Source organism: Oreochromis niloticus, linkage group LG23, assembly GCF_001858045.2.
Source record: "Oreochromis niloticus isolate F11D_XX linkage group LG23, O_niloticus_UMD_NMBU, whole genome shotgun sequence".
NCBI classification, from domain to species: Eukaryota; Metazoa; Chordata; class Actinopteri; order Cichliformes; family Cichlidae; genus Oreochromis; species Oreochromis niloticus.
The window spans coordinates 30,149,479-30,176,658 of NC_031986.2; the positions used below are offsets into that span (position 1 = coordinate 30,149,479).

The 27,180-nt window shown below is 45.8% G+C and overlaps 1 protein-coding gene across 2 annotated transcripts in view; it reads left to right on the forward strand.

The window, feature by feature from the left end:
* Positions 1–27,180, forward strand: part of naaladl2 (N-acetylated alpha-linked acidic dipeptidase like 2) — a 460,031-nt gene that overhangs the window by 165,749 nt on the left and 267,102 nt on the right. For both annotated transcript variants that reach the window (XM_005451121.4, XM_013270770.3), the window contains exon 4: positions 2,951–3,036. The gene's annotated coding sequence lies outside the window, so the exon portion shown is untranslated. The remainder of the gene's footprint in view (positions 1–2,950; positions 3,037–27,180) is intronic.

Genomic DNA, 27,180 nt, shown 5'->3' on the forward strand with positions numbered 1-27,180 from the left:
GATTCGTCAATGTCATGTCAATCCTAAATATAACAATCCAATCAGAGAACAGATGGGTTTGGCTGTCGGAGGGGTGCTTTACTCAGCTTCAGGTCCTGGAAGGGTAATACAGTTTGAAGCTGGAGGATCTCTATATGAATATCCCATAGGGCTCATACAAGCTAGGTCCCTTAACTTTCTGTAGCTGTTGAAAGGGTAAAGTTGAGCTATACCAGTGGTCAGAAATACCATTATTACTTTAGTATTACTTTAACACAAAGTCAGGGTTGACCAGGGACCATTGTCGTGAGTTACACCGCGCAGCATAAAGGACGCGGCATGCGCTGCGCTCACCGCTAACAAAGAGCTAAGGATCCAAAATTTGTTGCGCTGGCTGCTGTGCTGTGTCGTTTTTTGCAGCAGCTCAGCGTGTACAAGATGCGCCTGCTCCTCTCATTTACTACTACCTCTCATTTAAGAATTATTTAACGGTGGTGATGAGTAAATCAAGACCATGTAAAAATGCTCATGGTGTAAGATGGTTATTTTTCTAACACTGCATATACATTGCTTTACAGTCCCATTCATAGCAATCTTAGTGTTACACTCCTAATCTAGGCGTGTAGAGACGCACATAAGATTTGAGGAGAGAGAAGCAAGTACCCGCCCTGGTCCCCAAACAAAACAACCGAAACCGGTTATGAGTAAAAAAGGTGATTTTATTTAGTGTCAGGAAGCATAGCTCCAGGGTGAACCCAGGCCAAAATAATAAAGAATACCAACTAAACCAACTAACTAAACCCTAAGAAAGAAACAAAACAAACAAATGACAATACTATCCCTCGCTTCCTAGCCCAGAAACAGGAGGAAACAGTTCAAAAGAAAAGGCGTCTCACCCCTTCAGCTTCAGCCTATGCACGCATAAGCACTGAATTTATACACACAAGTGGCAGCTCTCACAGAGCACGCTTACACATATACAAAGCAGCACAAGAATTCAGAAACCAGGGCCAGGTCCGCGTCTGCTGTCAAAACTGCTCACTCTCCCACTCGCTTGCTTCTCTCTCTCCCGGCAGCTGTCAGAGCGGCTTTTTGAACCCAGTCACATGCCCCATGGTCCAATCAGCAGCTCACTGCTCTTTATTAGAAGAAGGACCTGCAGAGAGTCTTAAGACACAGTAAAGGAACACAACACAGCAGCTCACACAGACTTCTTATGGCCACAGGCCGTAACACTTAGTTTTCTGATTAACCAGTCTGCATGACTAGCTGCAGCAGCAGCTTCTAGATCTGTTATAAAAGAGCAAACTCTCAAGTACCAGAAATGACAAATCCTCAAATGGCCACTTGAGACTGATTTGTAAAGCAAGCAATTCCCATAGACTCTCTTGTTAAAATGCTGCAGCATAAATAAATGGAAACAACCCTTTCAAATAGCATGGTTTGCTGTGTGGGTTTACTAACAGACTATTTAGGCAAAATTTTTTAATTCATTCATTCATTTATTTTGAGTAAGAAACTATAATTTTAGTTTCACATGCACACATTTCAGTAGATAGTGGTGCATGTGCTATGTGCAGCTGTGGTTGTTGTTACTATCAAAGTTTGTTCAAATATGTAGATAATTTCAATAAGTAGATAAACAAAAAAACATATGAAAAATAATGGCCCAACAATGATTTTTCTTTTTTTAATTAAAGGTTTAATTTTCATGTATTGGTGCTCTGACTACAGAGAAAGCTGGTGGATGCCAGAGATGTAACTGAGGTGCATTATTGTGAACTGAAGCCAAAGTACAAGTGAACAGCAGTTTAAAAAGAATTGAATATTGATTGTTGCCATGCTGAGCTTACATTCAAGGTATTTTCTCCCAGGTACAATTGTGCTGTCAGTCAGCCAGATGAAGTCAGTTTGTCCAGCTATACTCCTCTAAGCAGCTCTCTGCTGCTGACAGACAGAAAGTTTGCAAGGACAGAGATCAGAGTCAGTGTGGATTTAGTGGATTGAAGGATCATGTTTCTCTTTTAATGTGAAATCCCAGTTTAACCAAATCCGAAGTGCTCTGAGGCTGTACAGTATGCTAACATCAGCCTGCATACATGCTCACAATGACCATAATATAGTATTATTAATCTATAATAATAAGCTGATGTTAAGCAGCTGTGCTATAACAATTATCAACAGCTAAATACTTACCTTGCTTAACATCATGTTAAACTAAGTGCTAAACAAATCTGCTATCCCAGGTCAGAAGTCAAGTTCTCTGAAAATGTTGTGTGAGGGCAATAACTCCCCTGGGATATCATACCATTCATACCATAACTGTATTTATTAAAAATCCTGCAAAAACCTTCAAATACCATTGATGCAATGTCAAGGTCAAGTTTTCTAAAAATCCTGTAAGTGCTATAACTCAAGAAGAAAGTCACCTAGGATTTTCAAAATCTAGGATCCTTGATTTTAACTGCAAGAATTTTTGCCATTAAACAGCTGTGCTGCTAAGCAGGCTACAGTCATGTATTTTTTTACTTTGTACATGAGTAGCAGCAATTGAAAAAATTCTGCCCTTGAATTAAATTATCATCACCTTTTAAGTTCAAAAGAGGCAGGATCTTCACCTTGTTACATTCAGTATTAATTTGTAATGTTGTCTTTTTGTCAGTAGTCATTACTTGAGCCTCTTTTTGAGCCACTGGCCATGATATAACCACTGCACATTTTGTCCTGCCAATGGCAACTAATAAGGCCTGCAGGAAGGGCACTCTGCGTGCTGTGTGTATGCCTCATTTTGATCTGAATACTTAAGGGAGAGTATTCATATCTAAATTATCAATTGCCTTAGGGCTGACTGAGATTTTGACATTCAGCCATTTCTGTTTTTTTCTTTATATTCATAATCGCTTCTATAACTTTATTATACCCCTTTTCTTCTTTTTATTAATTATCTTCTTGTGTTTTTCCTTGTTTTTAGCCTTGATTTGAGCAACAATAATTCCATCCAGCTTTCAAGCAAATGCTGAAGTGTTAGACTTTGCTCCAAAACAGCCAATCAGCTGGGTGAGTAAATTACTGTTTGAATTATATGCTATATTGTCCACTTTATAGTGGGATTTGTAGTATACCTCAAAATTTTCATCTGACTCATTGAAATGGAATGTACAGAGGCTGTACTCATCAAATGAATCGACCTTGCTATATTGTGACCTATCTCTCTGTTGTCAAAAAGAAATAAGCCTCAGATATGAAGCTGATGTAATTTTTTTCTGTACTGAGTGCCTTGTGAGCATGCTTCTATATTTTAGCCATGAAGAGGCTTGACCTCACCTTAGAGGACAGAGAAACAGCAAAAGTATTAATTACATTTAAACCTAAACTATCCTCCAAATAAAGAAGTTTAGATCATTTTTTTGACTACAGATTGAGTAATGGCACTGTAAATTATACCTATGTAAATTTTGATGATTAGTATTTCCCCCATATACACCTCTTTAAAAGGACATTGTAAAAGTTCAGTTTGTAAAAGTGTGGAGCCGTCCAACAAAGGCACCTAACCTTTTGATGGTTTGTTAAGTTTGTCTACACAGACAAACTTAACAAACCATCAATTTAAAATTGTATCTGTAAGCGCTTTGTTACTAGCAGCCTGTCCCAAAGATATATTTTTCCCCTATTTCTTTAGTTCAACAGGTCTTATGGAGTGAACACTCTGAATTTCAAACATTCGTTTCAGGTAGTAGTCAGTATGTGCAGATGAGGTCAGGGGAGGAGAACAATCATTGTACAGCCATCTGTAAAACAAGGCGGAGGCTTTCAAAAGGTTTGTTTTTTCAACATGGCGATGATCCTAAACATACTGGCAATTCATATACTAAAATTATACTGGAATAGGACAAAAACATAATGGAAGACTGTTAGTTATAGACTGGCCTTCCTAGAGGCCAGACCTCAACATTATTGAAGCATCTTGACAGAGAACTGAACAAAAAGCAGCCAATATCCAGACAAGACCTTTGTCCTTCAAGAAGCCTATTACAGAAGTATAGTTAAAACGATTACAAGAAAGCTTGCCTAAGAGATATCAGGCTGTGATGAAGAGTAAATATAGTCATACCATATGACTTTCAACCTCATTAGATCTGTACAAACACTTTTTTTGCCTATTATACTGAATTTCCATGCATGTTTGCATGTTTCAGTTAATTGCTTATTTCTTATACACACACAATTTCCATACACACAAATGTGGTATGAGCGATTGAGTGTAAGATGTTCAAATGACTCAACCTAAGTTTAGACCTTGGGCTGATTAATATGTTTGAGTGGAAGACTCTTCCTACTCTGCATTTGGTTTGAGGATTGTGAAATATAATGTGACAGCTGGGGGTTGATTCATTTACACTGAAATATTCCTTTTTGGTGTAAACCAGGTTTTTAGTCAAATTAAAACTATTCTTGATCAGTTTCCAAATCATTTATTAGCAGAGCAAGAGCTACACAAGACAAATAGGCATGAGCCAAATTACTTGGTGATAATTCAGAAAGATACAACATGAGTTAAATACTCTAGATAAACTTTTGGCTGGTGGACAAATAAAGACTGATAAAAGCACTGTTTGTGTTTATTACTTATTTAGACTGTGATATTGCTCTCTTCACATATTACTGTAGTTAGTATAATTTTGTTATAGTTATAACACATTTTTATGACAAAAATGTCATAATAAAACCGTGTAACTTATCGTTATAATTTATTCAGGGTTAGATTTCATAAGAAAGTCATCAATACTGATTTGCAGCCAGCCATGCAATATCTGCCATAAGAAATCGAATCACCGGCTGTTGTTGTAATCCTAACAATAATGGAATCTCAATCCATTTTACCCTTTTCCTTGTGCTTTTAAAAATAAATCATACATTTGGGCTGATACTCGGAGTACTTGCTATCTTTCTTTTTCATGTCTTTCTCCCCCACACACACATAATGGCAGTGATCCTTTGTATCTATGCTCTCACAAAGGCATAATCAATTTAAGAGTTTGTCTTGGGTCATTATTACCTGCTGGAGGACCATCTGTTCACTGAGACTGGCCGAGAACTCTGCCAGGTACACACACACACACACACACACACACACCACAACCGTTCACATACTCCCACCTAGCCTGAAGCATTGCCAGGTAGATTTGGGCTACACTAAGATGTGAGATGTTGAATAATTGTGCTTCAGGAAGAGCTGAAGAAAAGAAAAAGCTAGCTGTTTGTTTTTTTAAGGATTTATGTTTTCTTTATATACAAATGTTTGTCTATATCTACAGGCATTTCTCTGGCTATACTAATGTGGTAAATGTGTATGAGAGCATGATGATGTCACTACAGAGTATGCAGTGTGTTAGGTACAAATGGTAACGGCTCTCAGCTACCTCAGCCAGCCAACTGGTGTAGTTATTAATTAAAAGAAACATAACAAAATATAGTTATACGCAAAACATTAATACCCCAAAGGAGGGATTGTTTGATTCATGTGCAATGGATTGTCAATTCAAATGTAGAACAAATCAGCACAGTTTATTTTGTTTACTTTTTGAATCAAAAATAACCAAATGAATAGGATGGGAAAACATGTATGCTAAGGTGCTGCTTGTCTCAGTTATGTATGTCAGTTTTTAGTCTCCGATTATTATGATGGAAGAAAGATCGTTAAGTGCGAGAGGAACTGACCGGAAAGACAGGATCATGGCAAAGCTTGAAACCTGGATCCTCCGTAGCCGGTTACCAAGACTAAGTGAAGTACCCTCAGAAGAGCTACTAGATTATGTGAATGCAGCACTACGGACAATACCTACCGCCACCATTACCAAGAGAGTGATCAGTGAGATGCTTGGCTATAAGTTGAACAGTCACAAGGACCCTCTGTCATGGTCCTGAGTCTGCCGACTCAGTGTTTTGTGTTTCTTTATGCTTTTGTTTATTCTGAGTATGTATTCTGTTGTGGAGGTATGTAATAACGACAGGAGAGGTCTCAGTGTCTCACTCCAACTTTATTAACTGACCCTCTAAAAGAACTTCACAGAGGGGCTGACCAAACACTAGCTCAGCTGGGGAAGCGCCGAGATCCTCCTTAACCGCAGAGCGCAGCCCAAGCAAAACCCACGGGTGGCGGTCAACCCAATTGCCATCCTTTAAGGAGGCGCGAAAAGCAGCCTTAAGGGACCGGTGGAACCGTTCGCACATCCCATTAGCTTGCGGGTTGTATGCAGTTGTGCGGTGGACCTTGGCCCCCAGGCCATCAGCCATGGCCGACCAAAGCTCGGAAATGAACTGGGGGCCTCTGTCTGAGGTAATGTCCGCGGGGGGCCGAAACGCGAGACCCAGGTCGACAAAAAAGCCTTGGCCACCACTGCTGCGGTAGTGGACGCCAGGGGGACCGCCTCCGGCCACCTGGTGGTGCGGTCAACAATAGTCAAAAGGTGCATAAAACCTTGTGACTGCGGCAGAGGACCCACGAGATCGACATGCACATGGTCGAAACGTTTGCCGGGTATGAAGAACTGCTCCAGGGGCGCCTTGGTGTGTTTATGAACCTTCGCACGCTGGCAAGGAATGCATGCCGCTGCCCATTCCTTAACCGATTTGCGAAGGCCCGGCCAAACAAATTTAGAGCTGACCAGTTTAACAGAGGCCCGGACCCCCGGATGAGAGAGAGCATGTACCGAGTCAAAAACTTGACGACGCCAGGAAACGGGAACCACCGGGCGAGGGCGGCCGGAGGAGGGGACCGCCGTCCTGCACAGGTCTGTCCTCCAGTATTAGGCCCGTCTGCGTGGATTTAAGCGCGAGGATGTCTGGGTCACTGCTCTGATCGGCAGCCATGGCGGAGTAGTCCATGCCGAGAAAGACGGGAGAAACCAGCGCACGGGACAAACAGTCAGCCACATGATTGGATTTACCAGCCACGTGCTGAATGTCCGTGGTAAACTCAGATATGGCTGCCAACTGGCGCTGCTGGCGTGCACTCCATGGATCAGAAACCTTGGACATGGCAAACGTCAAGGGTTTGTGGTCCACGTATGCGGTAAAGTGACGACCCTCAAGAAAAAAACGGAAATGACGAGTCGCCAGATGGAGAGCCAGTAGCTCCCTGTCAAAAACACTGTGTGGGCCAATTTCTTGTTGCGTTCATACACGCCTAGACAAAGAACGTAACAGAATTGGGGGCTCGTCCGGGATACCGTCTGTCTCCGCTGGAGGGTCCAAGGGACCGCTTCAGCATTCTGTCGTCGCTGGAGGGTCCAAGGGACCGCTTCAGCATTCATTCGTCGTCGCTGGAGGGTCCAAGGGACCGCTTCAGCATTCATTCGTCGTCGCTGGAGGGTCCAAGGGACCGCTTCAGCATTTGTCGTCGCTGGAGGGTCCAAGGGACCGCTTCAGCATTCATTCGTCGTCGCTGGAGGGTCCAAGGGACCGCTTCAGCATTCATTCGTCGTCGCTGGAGGGTCCAAGGGACCGCTTCAGCATTTGTCGTCGCTGGAGGGTCCAAGGGACCGCTTCAGCATTTGTTGTCGCTGGAGGGTCCAAGGGACCGCTTCAGCATTCATTCGTCGTCGCTGGAGGGTCCAAGGGACCGCTTCAGCATTCATTCGTCGTCACTGGAGGGTCCGAGGGACCGCTTCAGCATTCTGTTTCAGCTGGAGGGTCCGAGCGGCCCGTCCGGCATTCGTCTGCCTCCGCTGGAGGGTCCGGAGGACCGCTTCAGCATTCTGTTTCAGCTGGAGGGTCCGAGGGGCCTGTCCAGCCTTCATTCGTCTCCGCTGGAGGGGTCCAAGGGGCCTGTCCAGCCAACATTCGTCTTCGCTGGAGGGTCCGAGGGGCCTGTCCAGCCTTCGTCCGTCTCCGCTGGAGGGTCCGAGGGGCCTGTCCAGCCTTCGTCCGTCTTCGCTGGAGGGTCCGGAGGACCGCTCAGCATTCCGTCTGCCTGCAGAATAGCGGCCAGTGCCTTGTGCGCTGGTCCTCTAGGACTACAGCATTCATGGCTCTCTAGGTCATGAATCAAACATTTTCATTTGGGGTTAAATGTTTGATTTTTGGGTGGGGGGAAATGTTATGATTTAATGTTGTCAGTGTTCTGTTTTATGTTATGTTTAAGGATTTGTTCTCGTTTCCTGTTTTATTGTGAAGGTCTGCGTCTCATGTGAGTGTGTTCAGTTTTACCTCTGTCTCGTCTTGTTGATTATTCCCAGCTGTGTTCCCCACCTGTGTGTAATCTCCCTGTGTTTCCCTGTGTGTATTTAAGTCACGTCCTCTGTCTTTGTGTTTTTGGGCTGGTCCGTCTGTGTATCCACTAGGTTCCACTCGGGTGTCTGGTGTTAGTATTTTAGTTTTGTAACTAGTTGTAAATAGTCTTGTCAAGTCGCAATTGTGTATTATGTTCACCTTGTACATATTCTTCACTGCAGCAGCCTAGTAGGCGTGAGAAGCCACTTTTTGTTGACTGAGTTTTCTCCTGTTTTCCGTTTAGAAAGTTAGGTAAGTGAATTGTCTTTTGTTTGGTTTTCGTTTGAATAGGAAAGCATAGGGACCATTAGGGAGTTTTGTTTGTTGTTTTTGGCATTGCTCACTGCTGAAGCTAATAAATGGCTGCTTAGCATTTTAGAAGATATTGTTGTTTGTGTATTTACTTGGGTGGTCTGTGTGTGGGCCAATTTCTTGTTGCGTTCATACACGCCTAGACAAAGAACGTAACAACTGTAATTGCGCTCGCTGTCACGTAGCGTACGGCTGAAAAAGGCGAGCGGTTGCCAGACACCCGAGATTCGCTGTTCCAGCACCGCACCCACCGCTATGTCCGACGCATCAGTGGTCAACGCAATCGGCGCTGATGGGGATGGGTGGGCCAGAAGGGCAGCATTAGCTAACGCCGACTTAGCATCAGAAAACGCTTGGATGCCTTCCGGAAACCAGTCAATGGAGTCATTAGCCTTTTTACCTTTTAACGCCCCATAAAGGGGCTTCAGCAGATGCGCCGCTCTGGGGAGAAAACGGTTGTAAAAATTCACCATCCCCAAAAATTCTTGCAGTGCCTTAACATTCGTGGGACGCGGAAAATCTGAAACAGCTCGTACTTTGTCAGGCAACGGAACCGCGCCCTCGGCGGAAATACGGTGCCCGAGGAAGTCGAGAACCGCGGGCCAGACGGATTAATGATCAGTCCATGCTCCGCCAAACGGCGAAAAACCTGACGCAGATGTAACATGTGTTGCTCCTCCGAGCCGCTGGCCACCAGTATATCATCAAGATATACAAAAACAAAGGGCAGCCCGCGCAACACCGAGTCCATCAACCGCTGGAAGGTTTGGGCGGCACCTTTCAGGCCAAAAGGCATGCGCAGAAACTCGAAAAGGCCGAAAGCTGTAATGACGGCGGTTTTAGGGACATCCTCCGCGCGCACGGGAACCTGGTGATATCCCCGTACCAAATCGATCTTCGAAAAAACCGAGGTCCCCACAAGATGGGCGGAAAAATCTTGGATGTGGGGAATGGGATAACGATCGTTCTCTGTGACATTATTGAGACGGCGGAAATCCCCACAAGGTCGCCACCGACCGTCGGATTTGGGCACCATGTGTAACGGGGAAGCCCAGGCACTATTCGAATGCTGCACGATGCCCAGGCGCTCCATGGTGGCAAACTCTTCCCGAGCAACAGCCAGTTTGGCAGGGCTGAGGCGGCGCGCGCGCGAACACCGGGGGCCCTACTGTAGTTACGTAATGCTCCACCCCGTGCTTCGTCACAGTGCTCGAGAAAGTGGGGATAGTGAGTGAAGGAAACTCAGAAAGCAAACACTGAAAAGCGTCACCCGAAGCTACTGAGTTAGCATGCACCACGGGCTGAGCACCCCGAGTCAAACAGGGTAATGAGGAAAATGACACAGCATCAATTAAACGTCTGTGAGCAACGTCAACCAGCAGTCCGTGAGCACAAAGAAAATCAGCGCCTATTATAGGCACAGAGCTAGCAGCAACAACAAAGTTCCACTGAAAGTCACGGTCATGAAAGCAAACAGTCACCAACCTTTCACCGAAGGTTTTGATGGGGGAGCCATTAGCCGCAGTTAGCGATGGCCAGCAGCCCTCAGCTAGCCTGTCCGAGCCAGCCGGAGGAAGAAGGCTCTTCTGTGAGCCGGAGTCCACCAGGAAACGCCTCCCCGAGCGTGAGTCCTCTATGAACAGCAGCCGTTCCTTGTTGCCAGCGGTCGCGGCTGCTACAGAGCGCTGGCGTGCCCGTTTCCCTGGGTCTGGAAACTGCAAGGCGGGAGACAGCGCCGTGCCTTCGCGCCAAAACGCTGGTGATAAAAACAAAGCCCTTTTCCGCGGTGCCGCCGTGCAGTGATTCCAGCCACCGTGGACGAGTCAGAGGGCCCCTGGAGCATCGGTGAGGGGGTGGGGGAAACCGCTGGTGAGTCCGGGACAATCGCCTGGACGCTGAAACTCCTGGTAGCCAGGAGGATGCGATCCGCCTCTTCCGCAAGGGAGCGGTAATCCTTCGTGGCCAATAGCGGGGAGTTGGCAAGGCCAGCGCGCACCGGAGCCGGCAGCTGTCGGAGAAAGAGGTGGGTGAAGAGGAATCCTCCGTCATCCGTGCCCAGTAAGGACAGCATGCTCTCCATGAGCTCGAGAGCGGTGCCGTCGCCCGGGCCCGCGAGGGAAAGGAGTTTCTCGGCCCGCTCAGCATCAGAGAGGGAGTAACGCCGCAGCAGCAGCACCTTGAGGGCGGAGTACTTGGCTTGGGCTGGGGGGTCCCGGAGGAGAGTCATCACGCAGCGGGTTGACAGCGGGTCAAGTGAGGCCACCACATGGTGGTATTTAGTATCGTCGGCTGAAACTCCACGAAGAGCAAACCGAGCTTCTACGTGGACGAACCATGAAGGCGGGTCTTGAAGCCAAAAATCCGGCAATTTAAGCGCCACAGCAAACGCAGCCATCGGCGGAGGTGGAAGTCCGGCGGCAGCCGATGCTTCCAGGCCGGAGCTGGCCTCGTCGTCGAGCCCTAGCATGTTCGCCACAGGGGTCACCAATGTGGAGGTATGTAATAACGACAGGAGAGGTCTCAGTGTCTCACTCCAACTTTATTAACTGACCCTCTAAAAGAACTTCACATACAGTAAGCGCCAAAATCTCCACCCCAGCACTTCCCTTCAACTTGGGTGTGAGTGGAGCCACCTGGTGGTCCGCCACACTGTTATGATTTGCCATTTGTTAGGTTTCTGTTCTGTGCCTGCCCTGGTCCCACTTCTGTGTTCTTTCTGTCTATGGTGTCACACTGTCTGTTTGAATCTGTCTGTTTAGTTCAGTGTCTTGTCTGGTTCTCCGTGTCTGAGTTTCCTGTTTTATTCTGAAGGTCCCCGTCTCATTTGAGTGTGTTCAGTTTACGTTTCCCCTGTCCCGTCAGCTCTGATTTCTCCCAGGTGTGTTGCCCTCCTGTCTCTCATCCCCTGATTACTGCTGTGTGTATTTAAGCCCTGTGTGTTCTCCTGTCTGTTGCCGGTTCGTCTGCATTCCATGGTGTTCCGTTCCTCTGTCTGCATCTCTCTGCCCCGCACCCCATTTCTTATGATCTCAGACAACTGCCTGCATTTGGGGTCCTTTTCCTCCTTCACCACATGGCTCACCCCGGCAGCCGTGACACCCTCAGTGGAGAAGGAGACTAGAGGCCAAGATTAAGGTAGCGTGGAGGGAGGTTAGTCAACTATCGGAGCTGCAGAAAGGTGTGACAAAGAAGGTGCCTAAGAAGTACAGCAAGCTGTCTATACCTTAGGCCTTGGAAACTGCCAAGCAAAGACTCAAAGCCTTGGCCAGCCACAGAGAGAATAAACCAGCTGTTTTCCACACAACCAGCCAAGGTGTACTCTCAGTGACAGGGGAACAGTAGGAGAACAGCACCACCAAGGCTGGTACGGAGCAATACTGGACGAAGGACACAACCCATAGTGGCTGGGGTAAAGCTGGTTCTGTTGGCTAGTAGATCTAAGGGTAGACCACGGCAACCTCCCTGAACAGGGTCCAGTAACCATCACAGTGGCAGAAATCCAAGACAGGGTCTCCATTATGAAGATTTCTACTGGCTGAAGAAGCTGACTGCACTTCACGAGCATCTGGCAGCACAAATGAACCAGCTGCTAGTTAATGAGAGACACCCGGAATGGCTACCAAAAGGCCAGACAGTCCTGATCCACAAGAACCCCCTGAAGGGACCGGTCCCTTCCAACTACCGACCAATAACCTGCCTCAGTACCACATGGAAGCTCCTGTCAGGCATCATAGCAGCTTAAATGAACAAGCACATGGATCAATACATGAGCGGGGCACAGAAAGGAATTGGCAAGAATACCAGAGGCGCAAAACACCAGCTACTGGTAGACCAAGCAGTCGCCCAAGACTGCAAGACAAGGCTGACCAACCTGTACACTGCCTGGATTGATTACAAGAAGGCCTATGACTCAATCCCCCACACCTGGATCCTGGAATGCCTAGAGTTGTACAAGATCAAGAGGACCCTAAAAGCCTTCATCAAGAACGCAATGGGGATGTGGCATACAACACTAGAGGCCAACTTCAAGCCCATAGCACAAGTGCAATCGTATGCCACCTCTTGTACATGGATGACATCAAGCTATATGCCAAGAGTGAAAGAGACATTGATTCAGTGATTCACACCACCAGGATATAGATTAATGATATTGTAATGTCTTTCGGACTGGAGAAGTGTAATCAGATTACAACAAAGAAAGGGAATGTAGTCAGAACTGAGGGGATCAAACTACCAGAAAGCAACATTGCAGACATTGAAGACAGCCAGAAGTACCTGGGGATCCCACAGGCAAATGGGAACCAAGTTGCAACCACCAAGTACCTGCAGAGGGTAAGGTTAGTCCTGAGGAGTCCATGGATCATGAAAACAAGATCCAGGCTATCAACACCTACGCCCTGCCCGTTATCAGTTAGACTTCTAGGATAATAAGCTGGCCAAAGGAGGAAATAGAAGCCGCTGACATCAAGACGAGGAAGCTCCTTACCATGCATGGAGGGTTTCACCCCAAGTCCAGCACCCTGAGACTGTATGCTAAGCAGAAGGAAGGAGGCCAGGGAGGTGAGGTTCAGTACCACAGTCCAGGATTTTTTCTTAACTGTTTTCCATCTGACATTAAGAGGTAGCACAGAGGAAATCATCCACATTCATCTTTATGGCCTATTTAAAAGCACTTGTTATTTTGAAAACAGATGCCTATAGACTTTCTAAATACAAGCAGAGGTGAGCAATTAATTTTTTCCAAGGGGACCCATGAGAAACTGGGACTGTTGTGGACAATTGCACCTGAACTCTGTTCTGCTCAATATTCATTGTATCTCTTAATAAACTCACATTTGTAGGAGTACAGTAGATGTTAGAATTATGCAGTGAAAATCAAAAATAGGCAGAATATAAACAACATTTTATCACTGTTTAATCATCATTCCCATGTTGTCATTTTTAGCTCCAGCCTATCCAAGCATGCAGTTACCTCTGCGAACTCCCTGTCATAGTCTCTTCCACTGACAGCATTGCTGCCAGCTTCTTTGTAATCTCAAATTCATTTCAATTATTATCCAATGTACAAAGACGAGTAGCTGGACTGTGTTGCAGACATCACAGCTCTCATCCAGAACCAAGGAGAAAGTCAGAACTGTCTGCTTTGTTTTTCAGCTGAAGCTCCAGATTTCCAGCAATGTCCTTGATCCTTCTTGTTACAGTTCGCCTGGAGGGGACCACATTCTCAATTGCTTCTTTTTTCTCAGATCATATTAATGCAGCATAGACCACCAAACACTCTGACAAACTCTTCATCAGTGAATGGCTCAATGTTTTTTGCAATTTTGGAGGAATTCAGAAAGCTCCATTCCTGGATTTGTTTGATTTGCTAGTTGTATCGATCAAACAGCCCTCTTTTGAATTTTGATTTAAATGAATCCAGTCTTTATTACCAGGGAACTGTTCTGAATGTTGGTGGATAAAACACAACCAAGGCAATCTGATCACGTTTTAATGAATTCTTATGAAAATTATTTAGTAAATGACAGTACTAAATAATAAGATAGTAACTTCAATCTTTCATGTCGTTTATACATCACAAATATATTGATGTCAGAAAAAAGTCATTCAAAACATCATATCATTTTGACTGTAATTGCAGTTTCTCTTACCAGTTCTTGTTTCATATATATATATATATATATATATATATATATACACAGATAAATATGAAGGCATGCCGGCTCGGACGTCGCCCGGATCAACAAGGTCCGCGTCAGGTGTTGAGGAACCAGGGCACCCTGATGACAAGTGGGCTACTGGAACAAGAAGGCATCGGTGGGCAAGAGACGAAAACAGGGCGTTGTTGGAATGCTACTACGCAAGTAACCCTGGCGGAATGGGTTACATGAATAGGATGAGGGACCTATGGATTCTTCGATACCCAGCATCCACAATGACGGCGAAACAACTAGTAGCTCAGTGTTCCAACATTCGAAAGAAGGAACTGCTCTCACAGCTAGAGATTGACGAGATACAACATAAATGCTACGGCAAGGAGGAGTCAGGACGCCAGGTCAGGGGGGAGATATCATCACCCCCACCCGAGATTGGGTACATAGCCCCAAGTGCGATAAGAGAAGGATCGTTGAGTGCCAGAGGAACTGACCTGAAGGATAGGATCATGGCCAAGCTTGAAACCTGGATCCCCCGTAGCCGGTTACCAAGATTACGTGAAGTACCCTCAGAAGGTCTGCTAGATGATGTTAACGCAGCACTACGGATGATACCTACAACCACGATTACCGACACTAACAAGCTGATCTACACTACGGCAGCAGTGATCAGTGAGATGCTTGGCTACAAGTTGAACAGCCACAAGGGGCAATACCCTCCATGGAGAAGGAGGCTAGAGGGCAAGATCAAAGTAGCACGGAGGGAGGTTAGCCAACTAACGGAGTTGCAGAAAGGTGCGACAAAGAAGGTGCATAAGAAATACAGCAAGCTGTCCATACCTGAGGCCTTGGAAACTGCCAAGCAAAGACTCACAGCCTTGGCCACCCGCTTGAGGAAGTACACCAGAGAGAGAGAAGGCAGGAGAATAAACCAGCTGTTCTCCACAGAACCAGCAAAGGTGTACTCTCAGTGGCAAGGGAACAATAACAGAACAGCACCACCAAGGCTGGAGACGGAGCAATACTGGAAGAGCATATGGGAGAAGGACGCAACCCATAACGGCAATGCTCAGTGGCTAGTGGATCTGAGGGCAGACCATAGCGACCTCCCTGAACAGGGTCCAGTAACCATCACAATGGCAGATATCCAAGAAAGGGTCTCCAGTATGAAGAGTTGGACAGCACCAGGGCCCGACATGGTTCACGCCTACTGGCTGAAGAAGCTGACTGCACTCCACGAGCGTCTGGCAGCACAAATGAACCAGCTGCTAGTTAACGAGAGACACCCGGAATGGCTAACCGAAGGTCGGACGGTCCTGATCCCCAAGGACCCCAAGAAGGGACCGGTCCCATCCAACTACCGACCAATAACCTGCCTCAGTACTACATGGAAGCTCCTGTCAGGCATCATATCGGCTAAGATGAACAGGCACATGGGTCAATACATGAGCGGGGCACAGAAAGGGATTGGCAAGAATACCAGAGGCGCAAAACACCAGCTACTGGTAGACAGAACGGTCAGCCGAGACTGCAAGACCAGACTGACCAACCTGTGCACTGCCTGGATTGATTACAAGAAGGCCTATGACTCAATGCCCCACAGCTGGATACTGGAATGCCTAGAATTGTACAAGATCAACAGGACCCTAAGAGCCTTCATCAGGAACTCAATGGGGATGTGGCGTACAACACTAGAGGCCAACTGCAAGCCCATAGCACAAGTCACCATCAAGTGCGGGATCTACCAAGGAGATGCTCTGTCCCCACTGCTGTTCTGCATAGGCCTGAACCCCCTCAGTGAGATCATTAACAAGACTGGCTACGGATACCGACTACGGAACGGAGCGGTTGTCAGCCACCTCCTGTACATGGATGACATCAAGCTGTATGCCAAGAGTGAACGAGACATCGATTCACTGATACACACTACCAGGCTATACAGCAATGACATTGGAATGTCGTTCGGACTGGAGAAGTGTAGTCGGATGGTAACAAAAAGAGGGAAGGTAGTCAGAACTGAGGGGATTGAACTACCAGAAGGCAACATTGCAGACATAGAGGACAGTTACAAGTACCTGGGGATCCCGCAAGCGAATGGGAACCATGAAGAGGGCGCTAGGAAAGCTGCAACCACCAAGTACCTGCAGAGGGTCAGGCAAGTCCTGAGGAGTCAGCTGAACGGTAAGAACAAGATCCGGGCCATCAACACCTACGCCCTGCCCGTGATCAGGTACCCTGCTGGGGTAATAGGCTGGCCAAAGGAGGAGATAGAAGCCACTGACATAAAGACAAGAAAGCTCCTTACCATGCATGGAGGGTTTCACCCCAAGTCCAGCACCCTGAGGCTGTATGCTAAGCGGAAGGAAGGGGGCCGGGGACTGGTGAGTGTCAGCACCACAGTCCAGGATGAGACAAGAAACATCCACGAATACATCACGAAGATGGCCCCAACTGACAGCGTGCTCAGTGAATACCTCAGGCAGCAGAAACCCAAGAAAGAGGAGGAAGGCGAGGAACCATCATGGAAGGACAGGCCCCTGCACGGTATGTACCACCGGCAGATAGAGGAGGTGGCTGATATCCAGAAATCCTACCAGTGGCTGGACAAAGCTGGACTGAAAGACAGCACAGAGGCACTAATCATGGCAGCACAAGAACAAGCTCTGAGTACAAGATCCATAGAGGCTGGGGTCTATCACACCAGGCAAGACCCCAGGTGCAGGCTGTGTAAAGATGCCCCAGAGACAATCCAGCACATAACAGCAGGGTGCAAGATGCTAGCAGGCAAGGCATACATGGAGCGCCATAACCAAGTGGCCGGCATAGTGTACAGGAACATCTGTGCCGAGTATAACCTGGAAGTCCCGAGGTCAAAATGGGAGATGCCCCCAAGGGTGGTGGAGAATGACCGAGCTAAGATCCTGTGGGACTTCCAGATGCAGACGGACAAAATGGTGGTGGCTAACCAACCGGACATAGTGGTGGTAGACAAACAGAAGAAGACGGCTGTAGTGATCGATGTAGCGGTTCCGAATGACAGCAATATCAGGAAGAAGGAACACGAGAAGCTGGAGAAATACCAAGGGCTCAGAGAAGAGCTCGAGAGGATGTGGAGGGTGAAGGTGACGGTGGTCCCCGTGGTAATCGGAGCACTAGGTGCGGTGACTCCCAAGCTAGGCGAGTGGCTCCAGCAGATCCCGGGAACAACATCAGAGATCTCTGTCCAGAAGAGCGCAGTCCTGGGAACAGCTAAGATACTGCGCAGGACCCTCAAGCTCCCAGGCCTCTGGTAGAGGACCCGAGCTTGAAGGATAAACCGCCCGCAGGGGCGTGCTGGGTGTTTTTTTATATAATGTGTGTATGTATGTATATATATATATATATATATATATATATATATATAATGTGTGTATGTATGTATATATATATATATTGTGTGTGTGTGTGTGTGTGTGTGTATATATACTGTATATATAAATTTATATTGATTTATCGCTGTTAAGCTACTCTTAAAATCATTAATTAGATTTGTATGGATAGCTGATAGTAGAGGTATAGACAGGAAATTGTTATAAAAGAAGCTTGAAGACCACCATGTAGGATGTAGAACAAATGTAAACATCGAGTTCATTGGCTCAAACTAGATGGCTGTACTGGCAAAGAGAGAGAAGGGCAGTATTATTTCATGAGGCATTAAGGTAAAATTACACATCTGTCTTCAGTGGGTCATTAAAGTTTATAAATATGACGTAGAATTTTTTTTTTAAATTCTCTCCATGAATGAACAAAACTAAAATGTATGAAGTCTGACCTTACCATTACCTTAAATAATGTCTTCACTATAATAATTGGCATTATGGGGATTTGCTTTTTTGTTCGATATCTTGCATAATGTGAATGTGGAAACAGATGTAGATCCCCTCAATAATAGTCCAGTGATACCTAGACTACACACTCACATATGCGCGCTGTGCATTATGCTCTTGACATAGGCTCTAAAATGAATATATCCATGCAGTTTGGAGAGTCATTGCCATAAAACCCCAGTTCTACACCTGCTTTATCTGTATATACTTGCCATCGACAATGTGATGGTCTTAGTTTTAAGGGAGTGGGAAGGTGACACTGATTATGTGTGTGTATGTGTGCCAGCATGCTGTGACAGTGGCAGGTGATAATGAGTGATGTGCATTAGCTGTTCAGCAGCATGATCCAGGCTATATTTAGCGCTAATTGTGTTTTTGTGTACAGAGGGTTTGAGAGAAGGTGTGACTTTCAACAAAGTACAAGTTCATCATAACTGAGTCACAGGGTGGGTGAGCAAAACAACCTCATTTGTCTTCCTGATTTCCTCATGACACTGTTTGTGAAAATGTGGGTGTTCCTCACATTTCTTTGCAGAATTAAAAAGTTTGTGGAATGTTAGCCACTAACATTTTTAAATTAAAACCATGTTGATTCCTTAGAACTTGCAAGACATTTAATCTCTCCTTTAGAATCGTCACCTAAAACCGATTTAAGGCAAACCAACATATAACTTGTAAAGGAGAGCTGACACAGCAGTTGTAATTTATTGATCTACAAACTGAATCCATATTTAAGTGATGTGATGGGGATTAAAATTTCAAACATCAGCATCTGCATTCTGGAACATCTGGATTAGTGAATTTGACTTTCAAATTTAATTAAAATGATTTAATAAAAATATTGCATTGAAATATTTAGGAATAAAAGCCATTTTTATACACAGGCCTCCATTTCAGAGGATGAAAAGTAACTGAACTTACAAGAACATTTATGGCTAGATGAGGCCTTTTCCTTCATTCTTTCGTCCAAGGTTAAGCAAAAATCTCTGCAGTCAAATCCAAGTGTTGAACCTGCATTTGGTAATTGTACATGTGGAACTCTCAATATGAGGTCCACAAGAATGTCAGCGTGAAGGAGGTCATTGGTAGACTAGAAAACCCAAATAAACCTATCCAGTCTTTAAGTGATGACTTGATGAATCTTGCTTCTGGGCTCAAACTACCCTGTGTTTAATAAGGCTGTTGTGTATTTAACATGTTTTAATACTTTGTATCTTGTTCTATTTAATCTCAATAAGCCCCTAAAAACAGTCACTGATCACTGTCAGCCTCTCTCGGTTATTATCGCTAATCATTTTAAAGCTCAGTTTTTAAAACCTTACGATGTAACTACAGCCCAGCCCACGCAGCAGTATATTAATGACTAACCTCGTACTGTTGATGGATTATCTCAGTTGGCTTGCTGACTGAAGTTTGGTCCATTTACAGCATCCTGCCATGAGATTGCATTTGTCCCTAACCATCGGGAACTCTCACGTTAACTTTTATCGATTGGAAAAAAGTTAGCGTTCATCCTCCAGCTTCACTGTTTATATTATGCTAACATAGCTGTGTCGCTAGGGATCACGTAGCTTTCATTATATTCTAGCTAGCCAAACTTCAGTAACCCTACAAAACGTCACTGGTGTTTACTTTCCTGTCTTCATTTATGTCGGAAGTGATAGCAGAGCTGTACGTCTTTGTTTCGGAAATCCCTCAGTCAGAACCTGGTATATTATATTTAGGTGGAAACTAACTTCCTGCTAACTTCTAACTCCGTAAAATTTCATAAATTTATTAATATAATTTCATGGATGCCTGGATGTTAAAGTTAATTGTTACACCTGGTAAAGCAGCAACACTGATCATTTTATTGCACATGAAAGAATTTACACAGTTTTTAACTCTGTGATGCCGCAGTGATCGTATGACTTTGGGACCTGCAGCGGAGTTTGGGCCCAGGCACAGCTAATGACATCAGACTAAAAGACCGGATTGGAGCGATACCCAAAACTTTATGAGTTTTGGGCCAAATCTACAATATGGTAAACTCTTAAAAGCTCAGCTAAATTAAAATACTTGGAAGACCACAAAAGTGAGTGATTACAGAATTCTTTCCTTGGTTCAGACAAATCCCTTCGCAACATCAAGCAAAGAGGTTTTATTGTCAGAGTGTATAATGAGGACATGGTTTCATGAATGTTAGGGTCTATAACAAGGTGAAAAGAACTGGATACACACAGGAAGTGGAAGTCCAGATAAGGCTTTATCAGGACACATCTAAAAAAAAAAAGCCTACACAGTTCTAGAAAACAAATCTTGGGATGGATGACATCAACATTAACTTCTCTGACTGACTCACAATAAATGATGACCCAAGTATTAAAAGCAATCTTTATATTTAAACATATGTTCATTTTTCCAATAACTTTTGACCACCTTAAAAAAAACCCACATATATAGCTACTCTTGCACATTATGATTTAGGGAGGCAAGTGTCCTAAAACCAAAACTATATTGTGGTATGTTTGTTTGACTACCATCTAATTCTTTTTTTTACCATCTAAGTCATTTTTTTCTGTAAACTTTAAATTGAACTTTCTGATTCATTGCTGACCTCTAGCAACATGCCCACACTGACATAGACCTGTGTGTTATTTTGCCAGAGGGCTATTGTCTGTCTCAAAGTACTTTAAGTGCTGTCTGAAAGGCTCACCTCAGGGCAAAAAACATCCCTTTACTACCATAGCTTGTCTTCTATATCAGGCCACGCAAAGCAGACACTCAGCTGTGGTTCTTGGATCTAGCATGCAATGATTCTGTTCACCACAATATCAAACATCCCTTTAGAATATCGGAACTCTCACACTGTCGATATTTTACACCTTTACAACAAGCTTAAATATTTATATAACTAAATAAAAGAAGCTCCAAATGATACTTGGATGGCAGGTTACCTACTTTGAGTTCTTTTTTCATCAATAGTTTAGCTATAGTCAGTGTTGGGAAGGTTACTTTTAAAATGTATTCCACTACAGATTACAGAATACATGCCCCAAAATGTATTCTGTAACGTATTCCGTTACGTTACTCAATGAGAGTAACGTATTCTGAATACTTTGGATTACTTAGTATATTATCATGCTGTTTACAACTACGTGAATGTACTATTGCTGTGATTTATTACTGTTACTGAAGGTCCACGGCTCCGAAACGTAGTAAAGGGACCTCTGGCTAATACGTCGGGTTCCGTGTCGGGCTGGTAGCCGAAAACTAGCTTTACTTTGTTGTCTTGGTGAACTTTGCTTGCGGGAGACAGAGAGAGGCGTTGAAAGGCTGCTCCAACGGAACTTATTTTTTCCGGAGGAAAACACGAACACAGTGTACAGTTGAGTCTTAATAGCTTAATTACAAATGGGCTCGTCAGGCACTCTTCTTGGCTGCTGTGGTTATTATTATATTTACATGCTTCCAGCTCCCGTTTTTGCTCCGTGACAGCTCGGACTTTTCCTTTTTCTCCCTCCCTCGCTCACAGACACATAACGGGTATGGTAGTCCATTCTCCCTGCAGCACGGACTACACTGCCCATCAGGCTACATTCTTTAGGGCCATGCCTGTAGCATTCTGTCTATTAGCTTAGCGCAACAACAACAACAAAGAGGCGCTCTCTCACCCAGGAAACGCGCAGAGAGAGAGCGTGTCACCCTGTAACCATGGCAACCGTAACGCTGCCTCCTGGAACAACAGAACGTAGCTGTCAAACAAACCCAAACAGTCCTGACCCGCGAAATATGAAACAGGGAAGTACCGCCGTGTAATCCATTTATTTCAACAGAGTAACTGTATTCTGAATACCACCTTTTTAAACGGTAACTGTAACGGAATACAGTTACTCATATTTTGTATTCTAAATACGTAACGGCGGTACATGTATTCCGTTACTCCCCAACACTCTTTTTAGTCTAGATATGAAAGAACAAAGTAAATTTAAACTGTGATTGTTCCTGTTTCCTATTGTCCTGTATCTGCGAGCTTGACTTGAAAATAGTGCATTTACAACATTTTCTTTTCTTCTTTAATAATTCCAACATTTTAAAGATACAGATAAATGCATTTTTCTTGCACTCATAGCTATAAATGCTTATTTTACTTTCTTTACTGCTGACTGAAGTGCACAGTGGATGAGAACTCTCAGCAACAGCTAACTGATAGGCTTGATGTGTAATTAATGGTCTGACACGGGCTAATGAAGCTAATGACGCTAACTGCGCTAGCATATGGGAGCCCCATGGGGATCCACACTTGGCGCTCTAATTTAGATAAATGACGCCCCAGGTTATGCTGGGCTATTTGCATTTCATTTGGTGGAGGCCATAGAAAAAGAGAGGATTAAACAGGGGATGGATGAGAGAGATCACAGAAAAGGTGTTAAGGGTTGGAAAAATGGGGACATGGAGGTGTTTATTCCAGTGAAGGTGCATGTATGTGTATGCTCTTGCCATAAAAAGGGACTGAAAGCTGAGTGGGCTAATGGCAGAAACAGTTTTTGCAGTGTGTGTGTGAGAGAAATAGAGAGAGAGAGGGCAAAAGAGCACACCACTTAGCCACAACAGTGCCTAATATTCTGAATGACTGCGGCATGCAACCAAAACGTCTGTGACACATTTGGGTGTGAACACTATCCTTTTAGAACTTCAGATTAGGGTCGTGAGGCAGGACCTGCAGAGATAAGATGTACTCTAGTGCAGCATCTTCGTTCTCAAACTATTTGATGATGGGGAGGTCCACATTGTGCAGCTGGGAGAGATCGGTGCCATTCATGACAAATTTCGCATAAGTGGTAGTTATAGAAGTAACAAAAACATCAATGCCTAAAACCAAGATTAGCCAGCAGATGACTGCATTGCAATAAAATGATCAGTGTTATTAAAATTTCACTTCATTTGCTCAACAGATAGAAAGTCTCAAGAATAAAGTATGGATTATATTTTTGGATTGCATCATTGTAGTATATGAGACATCACGTGTCAAATCTATGTTGAAACCAAGACATACAATACTTAATTAGATTTACAAAAGTTTTAATAGCTTCACTCTAACTAGTCCCTTAGGGATTTTGCGTATTCACAGTCAGTAATTCATGAACACACTTCAGATGACTGTCACCAGTTTTACATTTTTAAGACAAAGATGGACTAAAATGTGTCCTATTTAAGTGCTGCCCATGTTTTCTCTTGCTGAGCATGCATCCAGTGATGAGCACCTGAAAATACAGCAGGGACTGTAGAATTCTCATTATGTGAGTTTGCTGCTGAAACAAGTGCATTATGTAAGTTGAGTTCAAAGGTCTCTAAATAACAAGTCAGAGTATAAAAGGAGTGAACAGTTTAAAAAAAAAAGTTTTTAATTTAATGTTTTTATGTTCCACAAAATATAGGTTTCTGCTGCTCATATATTCTCATATAACAATGAAAGCAAGATCAAGTATATGAGCAATAGATCCTTGTCGCTGTTTGTTGTCCAATGTCAGTCACTGAACCCCTTTTGGTCCCTTTACAACTCATCTGGTGTTCTGTTCTGGTGTTTACAGGCCGTTGATTTAATTTCACTGCTGTAGTGCTCCCCACAGCTACCACAAGTGCCAGATGTTTGTTACATTTAGAACTCTGGAATTGGTGGTGTCTGTGCTCATCTTTGTATTAGCTTAAAAGAATTCAAGAAGAGTCAAGAATTAGTCAGTAGCAGTAAGGGCTGCTCTCTGAGACTCAGTTGAATCCACCATAGTATAAACTGCTTGTTATGACAAATGCAGATGGACCCCGTACCCCTCCCAGTCAACCAAGAACTGGTAGCCGCGACCCCGACGACGCACGTCCAACAGTTGGCGAACCGAATAAGCAGGAGCATCATCCACCACCCTGGCGGGCGGAGGGGGTCCAGCAGGTGGGCACAGCGGGCTACTGGACACCGGTTTAAGCTGGGAGACGTGGAATGTGGGATGAACCTTCATCAATGCAGGCAGCTGCAGCCGCACTGACACAGGATTGATGATGCGCTGAACGGTGAAGGGACCCAAAAAGCGAGGGGCCAATTTCCTGGACATGGACTTGAGCGGAATGTTCGCAGAGGACAACCACACCTGCTGTCCTACAGCATATTGGGGTGCCAAATCTCAAAAGGCGAAAATCCGGTGGCTGCCGAGGTGAGCGAGTTGTAGGCGTATTCAATCCAGGAGAGGTGGGAACTCCAAGAAGCAGGATCAGATGAGACGGCACAGCGAAGGGAAGCTTCCAGCTGTTGGTTAGCCCTTTCAGTCTGACCATTAGATTGAGGATGATAGCCAGAAGAAAGGCTCCCCCCCACCCCCAGAGCAGAACAAAACGCCTTCCACACACGGGAAACAAACTGGGGCCCCCGATCCGACACAATGTCCTGGGGGATCCCGTGCAACCGAAAAACATGATCAACAAGCAAACGGGCGGTCTCCAGGGCCGAGGGGAGCTTAGGCAAGGGCACAAAATGCGCAGCTTTGGAGAACCTATCCACAATAGTCAAAACAACTGAGTGAGAGGCGGAACGCGGCAGATCGGTAACAAAATCCACGGCAATGTGTGACCAGGGCCATCCCGGGACGGGCAGGGGATGCAACTGCCCGGGAGAGGCCTGGTGGCGGCTCTTATTGCGCGCACAGACCTCACAAGCGAGCACATAATCACGGGCATCAGTCTGTAGAGAGGGCCACCAAAAGGAGCGCCGCAAAAGAGAAACCATACGCTGAACGCCAGGGTGACAGGCAAAATGGGCCGTGTGGAGCCAGTGCAGGACGCGCGCACGCACAGAGGATGGAACATACAACTTGCCGGGCGGGCCCAAACCCGGGTTAGGGTCGCGACGTTGGGCACGACGAATCTGGGACTCAATCTCCCACGTGACAGCCCCCAACACGCAGGAACCAGGCAAAATGGTAGGAGCGTCAGCGGCCACAGAGCCAGATGAAAACAAGCGAGACAAAGCGTCAGCCTTGGTGTTACGAGAGCCGGGTCGGAAAGAGATGGTAAAATTGAACCGGCCAAAAAACAACTGCCACCTGGCCTGTCTGGGATTAAGCCGCTTAGCGCACCGAATGTAGGAGAGGTTCTTATGGTCTGTCAAAACCAAAAACGGATGTTCAGCCCCCTCCAACCAGTGGCGCCACTCCTCCAGAGCCAACTTAATCGCCAACAGCTCACGATTACCAACATCATAATTCCTCTCCGCAGGGATAAACTTACGCGAAAAAAATGGATGAAGGCGCCCATCTTCAGGCGAGCGCTGAGACAACACCGCCCCCGCCCCCGCGTCAGACGCGTCGACCTCCACCACAAACTGTCGGGAGACATCAGGGTGAACGAGGACAGGCGCGGAGCAGAACAGTTCCTTCAGTGCAGAAAACGAACGTTCAGTCTCAGGCGACCACACAAAAGCTCGCGCCGCGGAGGTAAGGCTAGTGAGAGGGAGCACGACACGACTATAGTTCTTGACGAACCGCCGATAAAAATTAGCAAAGCCAAGGAACTTCTGCAAATCCTTGCGCGACGCAGAGGTCGGCCACTCAGCAATAACTTGAATCTTGCAGGGATCCGGCCCGATCTGCCCCTTCTCCAACACATAGCCCAGAAAAGAAATTGAGTCCGCATGAAAGTCGCATTTCTCAGCTTTAACAAAAAGCCTATTTTCCAGCAGCCGCTGCAACACGGCGCGGACATGACCGACATGCTCCTCCACCGATCGGGAAAAAATAAGAATATCATCAAGATAGACAAACACAAAACCATTCAAAAAGTCCCGCAACACGTCATTAATAAGACTCTGAAACACTGCAGGCGCATTAGTCAGACCAAAAGGCATTACCAAGTACTCATAATGTCCTCGCGGAGTGTTGAAAGCAGTCTTCCATTCATCGCCCCGCCGAATGCGCACGAAATGATAAGCACTCCGTAGGTCCAGCTTCGTAAACACGGTGGCCTCCCAAAGGGTTTCAAAAGCAGAGGAAATCAAAGGCAGGGGATACTTGTTTCTCACAGTAATGTCATTGAGACCCTGATAGTCAATGCAGGGCCTGAGCGACCCGTCTTTTTTCCCAACAAAAAAAAAACCGGCCGCCAGAGGCGAAGAGGAAGGACGAATTAAACCTGCCTCCAGCGACTCCGAGATGTACTTCTCCAAGGCCGCCCTTTCTGAAGGGTTGATGTTATACAGCCAACAGGAAGGTAACGGAGCCCCTGGTAGCAGTTCAATCGCACAGTCATAAGGGCGATGAGGAGGCAGGGAGCCAGCACGCTGTTTACTAAAAACGAGCTTCAGGTCGTGATACTCCTTGGGAACAGCAGAGAGATCAATAACCTTCGCCGCCGGCTCAGTAGCAGTCGCTGGCAGAGACGGCAAAGCCAAGCGCAAACAGTGCAACAAGCAGTGGCTACTCCAACTCTCCACGCGGCGGGCTGCCCAGTTAATGTGCGGGTTATGGCGCTCAAACCAAGGGAAACCGAGAACAACAGGCGACTCGGGAGAGGAAAAAACAAAAAACCGGAGACGCTCGTGGTGATTTCCAGAAAGGATCAATGACAGGGGCTCAGTCTGGTGAGTGACTGAAGGAAGCGATTGCCCATTAAGGGCAGTGACAGACACGGGAACGTCTAGCGGACACAAATGAATGCCGAGAAGGCGCACAAGGTCACGATCAATCAGATTTTGTTCTGCACCGGAATCTAAAAGCGCATGAGTGGAGTGAGACATGGCAGGCACGTGAATGACAGCAGGGAGTAGCATGAGAGGGGCCTGGGAAGGAGAGGAAACGTCACCCATCAGTACCCCCAGAGTTACTGATGGGCACTGCCTTTTGACAAAGCCGGACAAGAGGCGACAAAATGGCCCGAACGGCCACAATACAGGCATAGCCGTCCCTCAAACCTCCTACGACACTCGACCGGAGTGAGTTTAGCGCGACCCAACTGCATGGGCTCCTCTAGATTGTCAGCGGGAGGCAAGTCAGCACGAGCCGGACAGTGAGAAGGATGTGAAGCTGGAAACTCAGTGCGCACGGGCACATTCCCTCCCTGATTACCATGGGTTCGGCCCC